The sequence below is a fragment of the Urocitellus parryii genome, unplaced genomic scaffold (assembly GCF_045843805.1).
Source record: "Urocitellus parryii isolate mUroPar1 unplaced genomic scaffold, mUroPar1.hap1 Scaffold_49, whole genome shotgun sequence".
In the NCBI taxonomy this organism is placed as follows: domain Eukaryota; kingdom Metazoa; phylum Chordata; class Mammalia; order Rodentia; family Sciuridae; genus Urocitellus; species Urocitellus parryii.
In genome coordinates, this window is record NW_027554054.1 from 4,506,732 (window position 1) to 4,518,676 (window position 11,945).

Consider the following 11,945-nt stretch of genomic DNA (forward strand, 5'->3'; position numbering starts at 1 on the left):
TCTGCACGGGCCCAGGGCAGAAAAGTGCCAGGTCATTATAGAGGGGGAGTCTGTGCTGAACTTTGAATGGCACCTGCCTTTCCTGAAGTTTCTGACTTCAGCCTTAGCTCTCTGTGTATGGACTGGTGATGTTGGGGAAAAGTTACAGCCTTAGGAGGTATGCTTTTCTTTCTTTCCTGGATGATATAAAAGAGAAAAGCCAATGTTTGTTTCTCTTTAGGAACTAACTCTCTCTCTCTCTCTCTCTCTCTCTCTCTCTCTCTCTCTCACACACACACACACACACACACACACACACACACTCACACACACATATTCTTTCAGGTTTTAAACTCAGCTAGTTAGAAACAAGTAATACCAGCCTTCTCCAGTATCACATTTTACATTTCTTAATCCATTTGAGATGTTATGTCAAAATATCATAAACTGCATAACTTATATGCAATGGTAATTGACAGTTCTGGAGTCCAGAAAGTCCTACATGAAAGTGCTGATTGATTTGATGTTGGTGAGGGCCACTTTCTGGTTTGTAGATAGTGCCTTCTTGCCATGCCTTCCTATGGTAAAAAATGGCAAAAGGTCTGTCTGGGTCCTTTTTTACATGAGCACAAATCCCATTCATGAGGGCTCTACACCCATGATCTAATCACCTTCCAAAGCTCCCCCTACTAAATGCCTTCATGTGGGGGTTAGGTTCCAACATAAAAGTTTGGGGGCAAACACAAACATTTAGACCTCAGTACTCAGTTAACTTACTATTGTTCACATGGCCACAAACATTCCCCTTCAGGTTGGTAGTCTTCTTTCAAACCTATAACATTTGTTCTGTACTAGAAGAATCAACAGAAATAGGGTTTGTGTATTAGAAGGTATCCCTCACATCATGAGAGTTTCATCCCAACTATTGATTTAGTGTGTCATCCTTGAATACAGACAATATTTAAGAAATGATATGGGAGAACTTAGGTATAGATTGGTTTCATAAATTGTGTATAATATTAGGAAACTGATGTTTTAGTGGCTATAACTGGTATTCATATGATGATTTTACATATATTTCTAGTAACTAATTGGATTTTAAACTACGGTTGCACATACACAATATTAAAATTTTTAGGAGGAAAAGAATCAAAAGAAAATTTTAAGCCTTCCTAGAATTTTTTCAATGGACAGTGTAATTCTGCTCTTCTCAAATTCTTTTTATGTATGCCAGAGTTTATGTAGAACAAAATAATCATAAAATGTTGATACAGAGGAGCTATAAAATATAAATATAGACCCTGACTGATCTGCGAAGCAATATGTCATTTTCTCCTCATAGGTCTTTTTGAGAGTTAATGGTGACTTCTGTTCTGAAATTATCACAAGGCTGCTCTGTGGGTGTTGGTGAAACACAGAGAGCTGTAGAGAAATGATATGGAGATAATGTATTGGAAGTTTGCATTTTAGAAGCAAAATGTCTGGTTTTTGAAAGAGAATTTGTGCAGCCTCTCTATGATATATCTAAGACAAGCTGAGAGAAAAGGCTGGTGTGTAGGATGCTGAGATGCAAAACATCTTAATTCACATATATTTAAAAATATTACAAGCCACTTAGAAAGAAAATGGCATGCTGAAAACTACTTTCATCTAGTGAAGACCCTCCTCCTGTTCATAAATCCAGAATTTCATGTGCATTCTTGGGCAGAAGCCATGACATCAAAAAGGAAAAGTCAGCACTGTGGAAAGCAGGACAAGAGTCCCCTTTGGAGTCTCAACCTGTTTGTCCTGTTTGTATATAAATTAAAAAAAAGATGGATGAGGACCACAGTGTTCTGGGTTCTTTCCATGGAAATATCCATAATGACCTATAATAGTGAGGTCTAGAAGCCAGACTCCAGATGCACTGTTCAAATATTGCACTAATGGGGTATTGAGAGGTAGCTGGCAAGAAATAAAATGACACTCATTGAATTTTATCCCCCTTGTTGATATAAAAAAAGCATCTGTGTGAGTATGAGACTGGCCATTAAAAATTCTGGGAAGTGACTAATTAATAAAGCACCGAATCATAAGTTGTTTTGCATCAATAGTTAATTAGGACAATAAGAAAATAGCATTAAGCCAAACACGTGGTACTTCATTCAGTTTGAAGCAAATTTTAAACACAAGCTCCCTCTCATGTGAAAATTTAACTTTCCCGTACTCAACTTCTGTGCATGCAGATGACCAAATACTATGATTACAAGCCTGAAATAATAGTATTACAATTTGAAATTCATTGCTCCCCACATTTCATTTTGCCCAGTCTCACTGAGAAGGTTTTGAAATGCCTAGGTAGAGTCTTTCTGGGGGAATTTAAACCAGCTTCAGTCTGAAGCTGTTTTAGAAAGATTCCTAAGCAATCACAGGACACAGAATTGTCCTAGCCTGACCCCTGCACACATACCCACTAGAGAACATCAGGAACCCTGGCCCCAGAGCAGCTGCTCCTTACAAGCTGAACTCTGTGCAGGACAGAGACCTTTTTCAGAGGCCTATGGAAGAGAATAGAGGTAGGAAATGTCCTGAGGTCTATGCAGGGCATAGCCTTTGGACTCCCAGGGACTTCCCAGTAGGAGGCTAATTGCAGCACAGGGTATACCATGCTGAAGCAAAACCCATGTCCTCATTGTCCTGTTTTCAAATGTATTGCTACCTTCTTACACACTTTAGAAATGAAACTTCCAGCTAATAGGCACTCCCTGCAATCTAGGAACAGGCATTTCTGGGGATGCCCTGAAGCTCTGGTTTAAGGGGCCTGGTGACAACCAAACCTTGACCTGTGCTCCTCAAGATCCTGCATCTTGCCCCCAAACTCCAGCTTAGAAACTGACTGTCCAAGCTAGGTCACTTCTCAGCAGCACCCAGAGAGGGACTGAACTGTTTATTCCCTGGGCCTATCCCTGAAGGTCTTGGTTGGGAGTGGGCCCCACACATCAAACTCTTTGAAAAGTCCCCAGTGAGTGCTATACAGATTCTCTCAGGGTGCAGAAGCAGCGAGTTTTCTCCTTATGTGTGGGCACTGCAGCAGTGTTGGCAACCTGTGTACCTGTTGCCCCAGAAACACTGAGATCACAAGTGTTCCATTCTGAAGTCCATCCTGTTGATGGAAAGACATGTTTTGCTCCCTAGAATTGACTCTTGCCCCAGATGGGCTGCTTCAGAAGTCCTTTGTGGGCCCCTGTTGTGAGCCTGACCACCTAGAGGCAAGTCTTTCTATAGCAGTCCCAGGATGCTCACATGTCCTCATGGGCATACAGCATGTGCATACTGAACCTGGAATGTTGGCTACCTGCTAGGCCTCACCTGCATGGCCAGTGTTCAGCTGCACCCTTGTTCTGCCTTTGCTGAGGCTTCTTTTGTCCCCTCCATAAGGCAGCACATTGTGGCATTAATATGTCTGCTTCCAGGGCTGCAGATGGGTGTCAAAATTGATATCCTCTAGCAACCAGATACATATGTACAGCTGGACCTGGAGTTGCTGGCTTCAAAACCTGACCAGCAGCACTAGCTTCACCTGAGAGCTCTTTAGAAATGCACCACTTTGGGCCATGCCTCAAACCTATGGAGTCAGAGCCTGAATTCCAATCAGGGCATTCCTATGCACGTGGCAATTTGAGAAACACTGATATGTGTGACTACTACATTTGGAGGTACTCTACCTGACCTGAGATGTTAAAGCAAAAACAGTTATGGGAACAGGTACCACACCACCAACCCCATGGGTTTCACTATGTTGATAGAGTCTTAGACAAATAGCGCCCCACAGCTCTTCATTGAGTGAGAGCTGGGTGTGAGCTATGGCTTAGTACCATCCACTGCATGGTAGGCAAGGAAGCAATGCAGCATTTGGCTAGAAGTGAGAATGGAAAAGGCCCATCTATGAATATAAAGAGGTAGAACTCACATTCCTTGTTATATTCCATTGCCACCATCTCCTTCTTTTCCAAATACCTGCCTGTCACAAAAAGAATCTAACAAAAGTAGACCATTTTCTTAAAAGCTTGGTAAGAAATGCTTGTGGTTACAAGAACAAGGGGCATATGTCTCTATGGAGGATGAAATGCTAGGATCACAGTAACTGCCATATCCTACCCATGATTTTAGCCATTATATTATTCTCCCTCAAAGTATTTGAATCACATTAGATTATAGTATTCACCTAGTAAAAGGGGCAATGAGATTTACTAATTACAATAAATCATATTGGAGACCTCAGGGAGAAAATCCCAGGAACAAATTAATCCTCTGTGTTTTATATACCGCCAGAGACTACATGACTATTCAAGCTTTTAGTGATAGCAAAGCTGTACTGTTCATATAATATATGAAAATCTGGGATTTATGAAACAGATCAAACACGAGAGCATTTCTTCTATCTAAAAACTGAATTGTCATAGAATTATTTTGTATCATCACAATGAACTCACTAGGCTACAGTGTTTTATTGAATACACATGAATTAATATGTTTAATTAAAATCAGCCTGAAATATGACTCTTATTCTATATTGGTAATGTTCCCATATGATCTCACATTTATAATAACATGAAAAATCATATCAAATGAATTATTGCTCATTTGCTAATGAAATTCAGCAAATGAACTTGACCTAGGAGACATGGGGAAATATTTTGGAGTCCTTTAAATACTAAAATTGGTTTGTGAATTCCTAGTCTTCAAGTAAGAAGTGATATTGGAATTTTGATTCAAGTCAAAAGCAAAAATCAATAATAAAACAAGTAAATCATAGTGTACAGTGTTCAGAAGGAAGTGTGCAAATGGTCTCACTGACTTTTGTATATTCCCAAAATAGCACTGTGAAGTGTAGCTTTTTCAATGTACTTTCTTTTGAGGTAAGTTGTTATGATGAGGTATTTCTGTGATCCAAGATGAAATATTTGCATGTTTCATCAATTTATCTAGTACACACTTATAAGATGGTAACACTAACCAATATTTTTAAGAATGTTTATAGGCTGGTAAAACTTTCTCTCCCCTGGAATATAATGGTAACAGACATCACGCCAAACTGTTTAAAGAAGTTCAAAGTCCACAAAATAACTATTTCAAAGCCATCATCTATCACAGAGGCTAAGTATCTGCACAGGACATGCTGCCTGGCCAGAGTACTTAATGATGGTGACAGAATGGCAGAAAACATACCCCTTAAGTCAGGAGCCCAGCAGAGGCAGACCTGCATGGAGATGTGTGAGGAGAAAATAAACTTTAATGCAGGGCTCTGCCCCTCTTCATAAAAGTTCTCTTTTACCCTTCACACATTTACTTCCATCAATAACTATTGATACATGAACTGATTGCACAATTTTTTAAAAGTCTGGACTCCTAGATTCTACTTTGGACTTCCTTTCATAGCACAGGAATTGATAGCTTTTTCTTCTGAAGTTAGTTCTTTATCTCAGAAATGAAAAGACTCCTCTCTGCTACCTGTTCATATGCACATGGCCAGCTGGCTGCCTCCCAAGTGCTACAATGTCATTTCCCTCTTTTTCTACTTCTATTTCTTTGCAAATAAGCATTTGAAACTGAATGGCAAATTTGAAGAGACCAGTTTAATGATAAGGACATTCTTAACCACCTAATGTATATTTTAAAATGAAAACATGCAAAACTATATTTCTTTGGAGAAGCAGGTGAATTTGCATTAAAGCAGAATTAGACATCATAGAGTATAGAAATACAACAATATAAGTGGGTCCCCATGAAATACTGAATGGACCTGTAACTGGCATAAGATGGTAGAATTGATACTGTTCGAATAAAGTACGAAATGATAAATTGAGGATTTTTGTTTGTTTTTCTTTCAGTCTATTTCTTCTTCTCTGCTTTATTTGAGGCAGGGAAGCTCATGGTGTGACCCCTCATCCCTGCATTAGAATCAGAAGGCTTAGGGGTGTACATTAAAATTTGCACTGTTGCAGTCCAATCAGATTGACCCAATCAGAATCTCTTGGAGGTTGTATCCAGAAATCCACATTTTCAACAGGTTCCCAGTTGATCATTTGAAGACTCAGTGAAGACTTAAATAATCATAGTCTAAGAAATTAAAATTCTAATTAAGAAAGTAGTTAGAGCTAAAACTTGGGCAGTTCTCACAATTTTGTTATGTGCAACCTACCACTGAATGTTTCAAATTCTTTTGATAAAATAAAAATACATGGTTGTTGTGTTGTGAAATTTTGAGTTTAAAAGAAATGTGTCTCAGCAGCTTGGGAGACTAAGGCAGGAGGACTGTGTATTGGAAGCCAGCCTCAGCAACTTAGTGAGACTGTAACTGTAAGCAACCTAGTGACACCTTGTCTCAAAATCATTTTTTAAAGGGCTAGGAATGTAGCTCAGTTGTTAAGTACCCCTGGGTGGGGATGTGGCATAATGGTAAAGGAACCCTGGTTTCAATCTCAGTGCAGAGAGAGACGAGAGAGAGAGAGAGAGAGAGAGAGAGAGAGAGAGAGAGAGAGAGAAATGGATTAAATAGACACTAATAATAATTCTATAACTACTGTGAAATGGATCTGCTACTGATGTCCTTTGCTGCCATAGCTTAGTTACTCTCTTTGAGAAACATATAACTATTTATTCAGTGTGGCCCAGTCTCTCACCTTCTGTAGTTCTCTGCTAAAACATCAGACACTAAAAAAAACTTTCTTTACCTTCCTATCCAGATAATCTACCCTCCTGAAGCTTGGACTCCTCTTCCCCTGCCTACCTCAGTTCCCTTATCCTATCTGCCTGAATGTGAGAACTCACTTTCAAGACCAGGGACTTTTTCTGTCCTGAGCATCATGGTGCCCTCATCTCCAAGAGGCTGCCCAGGGCACTCAGTAAATGTGTTGACCGAAGGAAGGAATAATAGATCAGTAGGGATTAACTGGCACATATAAACAATTGCACATAAAATTTAGCTCATAGAAATGTAGTTGCAAATAATTCCAAAAGTAATAAATGTTACATTTTGTTGGTCAACTGTAAGCACAGCTTGTTGGATTCTGACTCAGTGAAAACACAGTGTGAAAGATTGGCAGCCTAGGCAGTGAGCCAGGCTTCAGATGGTCCTACACATCTGTTGCTGGCTTCTGACTTAATTAGCAAGTATTTATTGTCATTAATATGAAGGTTTCATTTATGTCATATTTCTTCCTAAAAAGAATTTTACCTTTCCATGGTCATTTTAGTGTTTTCTCCCCTTTTGGACTTCCTTGCATTATTTGCAATTATCCATTAGAAAGCTACAGAATTTTTTCTTCAAAGAAAAATGATAAGATTTTCAGTTTGCAATAATACTTAACAAATTATCAGAAAAGTCTTTGACATTTTGAATATTTCAAAATTAAATCTTTAGGTTGTTTTTGAATTTGAATGGTTTATGTTAAGAAGTATTTGATTTTTTTCCAAATCAAAAGATACATATGCATGAGCTGACAACATTTATTGAGGCTAAGATTAAATGGCACGAGAACCCCTGATTTCTTATGTTGCTTTATCAGTGGCACAACACTGCCTCACTCCTTCCTGCCAGTGCCTTTCACTCCAGAGAGGAAAACACTTTGAGATGAGAATGACTGTTAGCTACCAACTCTTTCCTTGTGTATCTCTTGCAGGAGTCCTGTGGAACCTCTCGTCATGTGATGCACTCAAAATGCCAATTATCCAGGACGCCCTGGCAGTATTGACCAACTCGGTGATTATCCCCCACTCAGGATGGGAAAATTCACCTCTTCAGGATGATCAGAAAATACAGCTGCATTCATCACAGGTGCTGCGCAATGCCATTGGGTGCCTAAGGTCAGTCCCGCGGCACAAGGGCCTGCTCCTGCCATCTTCCCTGGGTCCTCCTGGGTCAGGCACTCTTCCTTGTAGTTTTCACTGCTGCCTTCCTAAGGGTAGGATTGTTCTGCAAAGATGAGTGTTGGTGTGGCAGTGCTGTATAAGAAGCTAACCAAAAGTTTTTAATCCTGCACTGACCTGGTGTAGGCATCTTCCACTGCCCTGTACCTACACCTGTGTCTGACTTATTTAAGATTTTTTTTTTCAGTCTGGGGCCCAAAACACATATTTTATCTAACCAAATATAAGTCACTTTAATTGAAAACAATAGTTTTGGGTCATTTGATGTAATATCATGCATGTAGAATAACCAGACAGGCCAGTTGCTTGGGGAGTCGACAACAGATGTGCAAGGACCTACTTAACTATCACCAGTAGCTGTTTTTGTTTTTGTTTTTCAATTTTCTGTGTGACTGTTCAAGTCTGTGGTTCTTAGAAAGAGCTGTTTCATAAGGCTTGTTGTGTTAAATGCTTTTTTAAATAATAGAAGTTGTAAATATGTGGTAATTCTCTCCTAAAGCATTTTTACAAAATAATCCCCCAGAAATCTATTGAGACTTCTTAGAGCCTCTTTATGCCTTGTTTAATTTTGACTCCTACGAAAGAAAGTAATAATCAAGATACAGTTATAAACTCTAGAACCTGTGCTCCCAAGGATGTTGCATTTTTGTGTCAAAGCTGGAAATCTCCGGAGGATAAGCTTAATCATGGTATGGGGCTCAGGAGAGGGTAATTAAAAGCACCTATTCAAATAATCTGTATTTCAAGACTAAAATGTACAGAGTTGTTTTCGCTGGGAACCTCTGGAACCTCTGCTCCCAAGGATGTTGCATTTTTGTGTCAAAGCTGGAAATCTCCCCAGGATAAGGTTAATCATGGAATGGGGCTCAGGAGGGGGTAATTAAAGGCACTTAGTCAAATAATCATTCAAGACTAAAATGTACAGAGTTGCTTTCGCTGGGCTGTTGCAAAGCTGCCATTTCTCTTAACACTTATTCGGTTTCTAGGTATAAAAACTTGTCTCTGCCAAGTAGGAATGAAATCACCTCAGTGACATTAATAATCATCATGTCATGAATATTCAGAATAACACTCTCAGCCTAGTCTTGAGAAGGGCCTCTGTGTGAATGTGTATGCAGAATGTGAGATAAAGAGACAGGCTTCATGTGTATCTCCATACATTCACAGCAGTGGGGACCCTCTGACAATTTTGCTTTTCTTCTAGGTCACAAATTCATGAATTTTTGACATTGGTAGTCTTGAACGTAAGCCAAATTTACAGTTTTCCAAAATACCTCCATTGGGGCATTAATTTTATGACTTCTTCAATTGTTACCTTTCAGAAACCTCTTGCCTCACCAGGAGAAATGTGACTCTTCCAAAGCTCAAGCTGCAGGCATTCCCACCTTTCATGGCTGATCTTTCTAGATCAGTTATTTCCACTTATTACAATTAGTTTTCCCCTCCCTGCTGCCGCTGACTTACCAAGCTTGTCATGGTTCTTAACGACGTCTGTGTGTCTCAGACTCAATGTCAGAAGAGTAGAGAGCTAGTAAATCTATCAGTTGAAATCTGAGTACCACAGGAGCATGATTATGTCTTCTTGATGTCTGACTCAAGGCTTGGGGTGCTGCCATTAAGAACATACATGTGTAGCGCTGTGATGAAAAAGTAGCTGAACGGCCGCAGCTACCCGGCTCCACAGGTGGCCTCACGGCGGGTGCAGAAGTCAAGTCCTGAGGAGGGAAGATGGCAGCGAAGGGAGTGCATCACCCCAGGGCGCCGCTTCACTGAGCGGGAGAAAGATGATGTGAATCGCCTGAAGGATATCTTTTAGGGAATTTCCAGCGAAATTGAGGTGCTCCAGAATCTAGTGGACAGATTTCCATTGTGCGAAGTTCGACTGCGGGAGCTCCATTTCTCCGCACGGAGGGTCACATAGCCTGATAGGCAATTGCCCAGTGGCTGGAGTCTGTGGCGCGCACTGGGGAGCGGCAAGGTGCCGGAGCGGGGGAGCAACGATACCTGCGGCCCACTGGAAAGACAGGCCAGGGGGTAAATTTCAAAAACACAACAGTTGCACCAAGCAGAAAGAAACGCGAGCAGTATGAAACGACAAGGAAAGAAAGGACTACAAGCAATGCAGGTCAACTCAAGATTAGAAGAGGTAATAGCTGCAACAGATGGAATGTCAGATAAAGAGTTCAGGATAAACATGCTTCAGATTATCTGGAGTCTCAAGGAAGACATGAGACAGAAAAATCAGACAATGAAAGATCACATTGACAAACAAATCCAGGAAGTAAAAGATCAATTTCACAGGGAGATAGAGGTAATAAAAAACAAACAAATAGAAATCCTAGAAATGCAGGAAACAATAAACCAACTTAAAAACTCAATTGAGAATACTACCAGCAGAGTAGATCACTTAGAAGAGAGAACATCAGACAATGAAGACAAAGTATTTCAACTGGAAAAGAACATAGACAACTCAGCAAGTCTGCTAAGAAACCATGAGCAGAACATCCAAGAATTATGGGACAATATTAAAAGACCAAATTTAAGAGTCATTGGGATACAGGAAGGCACAGAGCTCCATACCAAAGGAATAAACAGTCTATTCAGTGAAATAATACGAGAAAACTTCCCAGACTTGAAGAATGAGACAGAATCCCAAATCCTAGAAGCCTACAGGACGCCGAATGTGCAAAATCATAAGAGATCCACACCTAGACACATTATAATGAAGATGTCCAACATACAAAATAAGGAGAGAATTTTAAAAGCTGCAAGAGAAAGAAAGCAGATTACATTTAGGGGTAAACCAATCAGGATAACAGCTGATCTCTCAACACAGACTCTGAAAGCTAGAAGATCCTGGAATAACATATTTCAAACACTGAAAGAAAATGGGTTCCAACCAAGAATCGTGTATCCGGTGAAATTAAGCTTCAGGATAGAAGATGAAATTAAAACCTTCCATGATAAACAAAAGTTAAAAGAATTCGCAGCTAGAAAACCATCTCTTCAAAAAATCCTTGGCAAAACATTACAGGAAGAGGAAATGGAAAATAACATTGAAAACCAACAATGGGAGGTAGGACAGTAAAGGGGGGAAAGTAGTCAAAGAGGATAACAAATCAGGTTTAGTAACATCAATAAATAAATATGGCTAGAAGAACAAACCATATCTCAATAATAACCCTAAATGTTAATGGCTTAAACTCACCAATCAAGAGACACAGGCTAGCAGAATGGATCACAAAACAAGACCCAACAATATGCTGCCTACAGGAGACGCATCTGATAGGAAAAGATATTCATAGACTGAAGGTGAAAGGTTGGGAAAAATCATATCACTCATATGGACTGCGGAAACAAGCAGGAGTGGCCATACTCATATCTAATAAAATAGATTTCAAGCCAAAGTTAATCAAAAGGGATAAAGAAGGACACGTCATACTGCTCAAGGGAACCATACACCAATAAGACATAACAATCATAAATATATATGCCCCAAATAATAGTGCAGCTGTGTTCATCAAGCAAACTCTTCTCAAGTTCAAGAGTCTAATAGACCACCATACAATAATCATGGGAGACTTCAACACACCTCTCTCACCACTGGACAGATCTTCCAAACAAAAGTTAAATAAGGAAACTATAGAACTCAATAACACAATTAACAACCTAGACTTAATTGACATATATAGACTATACCACCCAACATCAAGTAGTTACACTTTTTTCTCAGCAGCACATGGAACCTTCTCAAAAATAGACCATATATTATGTCACAGGGCAACTCTTAGACAATATAAAGGGGTAGAGATAATACCATGCATCTTATCTGATCACAATGGAATGAAACTTAAAATCAATGATAAAAGTAGGAAGGAAAAATCAAGCATCACTTGGAGAATGAACAATAGGTTGCTGAATGATCAATGGGTTTTAGAAGACATCAAGGAGGAAATTAAAAACTTCCTAGAGTTAAATGAAAACACAGACACAACATATTGGAATCTATGGGACACATTGAAAGCAGTTCTAAGAGGAAAATTCATTGCTTGGAGTTC

The 11,945-nt window shown here is 39.6% G+C and overlaps 1 pseudogene; it reads left to right on the forward strand.

The window, feature by feature from the left end:
- The window catches only part of LOC144252640 (growth factor receptor-bound protein 14-like), a 194,928-nt pseudogene extending 185,643 nt beyond the window's left edge, over nt 1-9,285 (forward strand).
- Nucleotides 9,286-11,945: the final 2,660 nt, after the last annotated feature.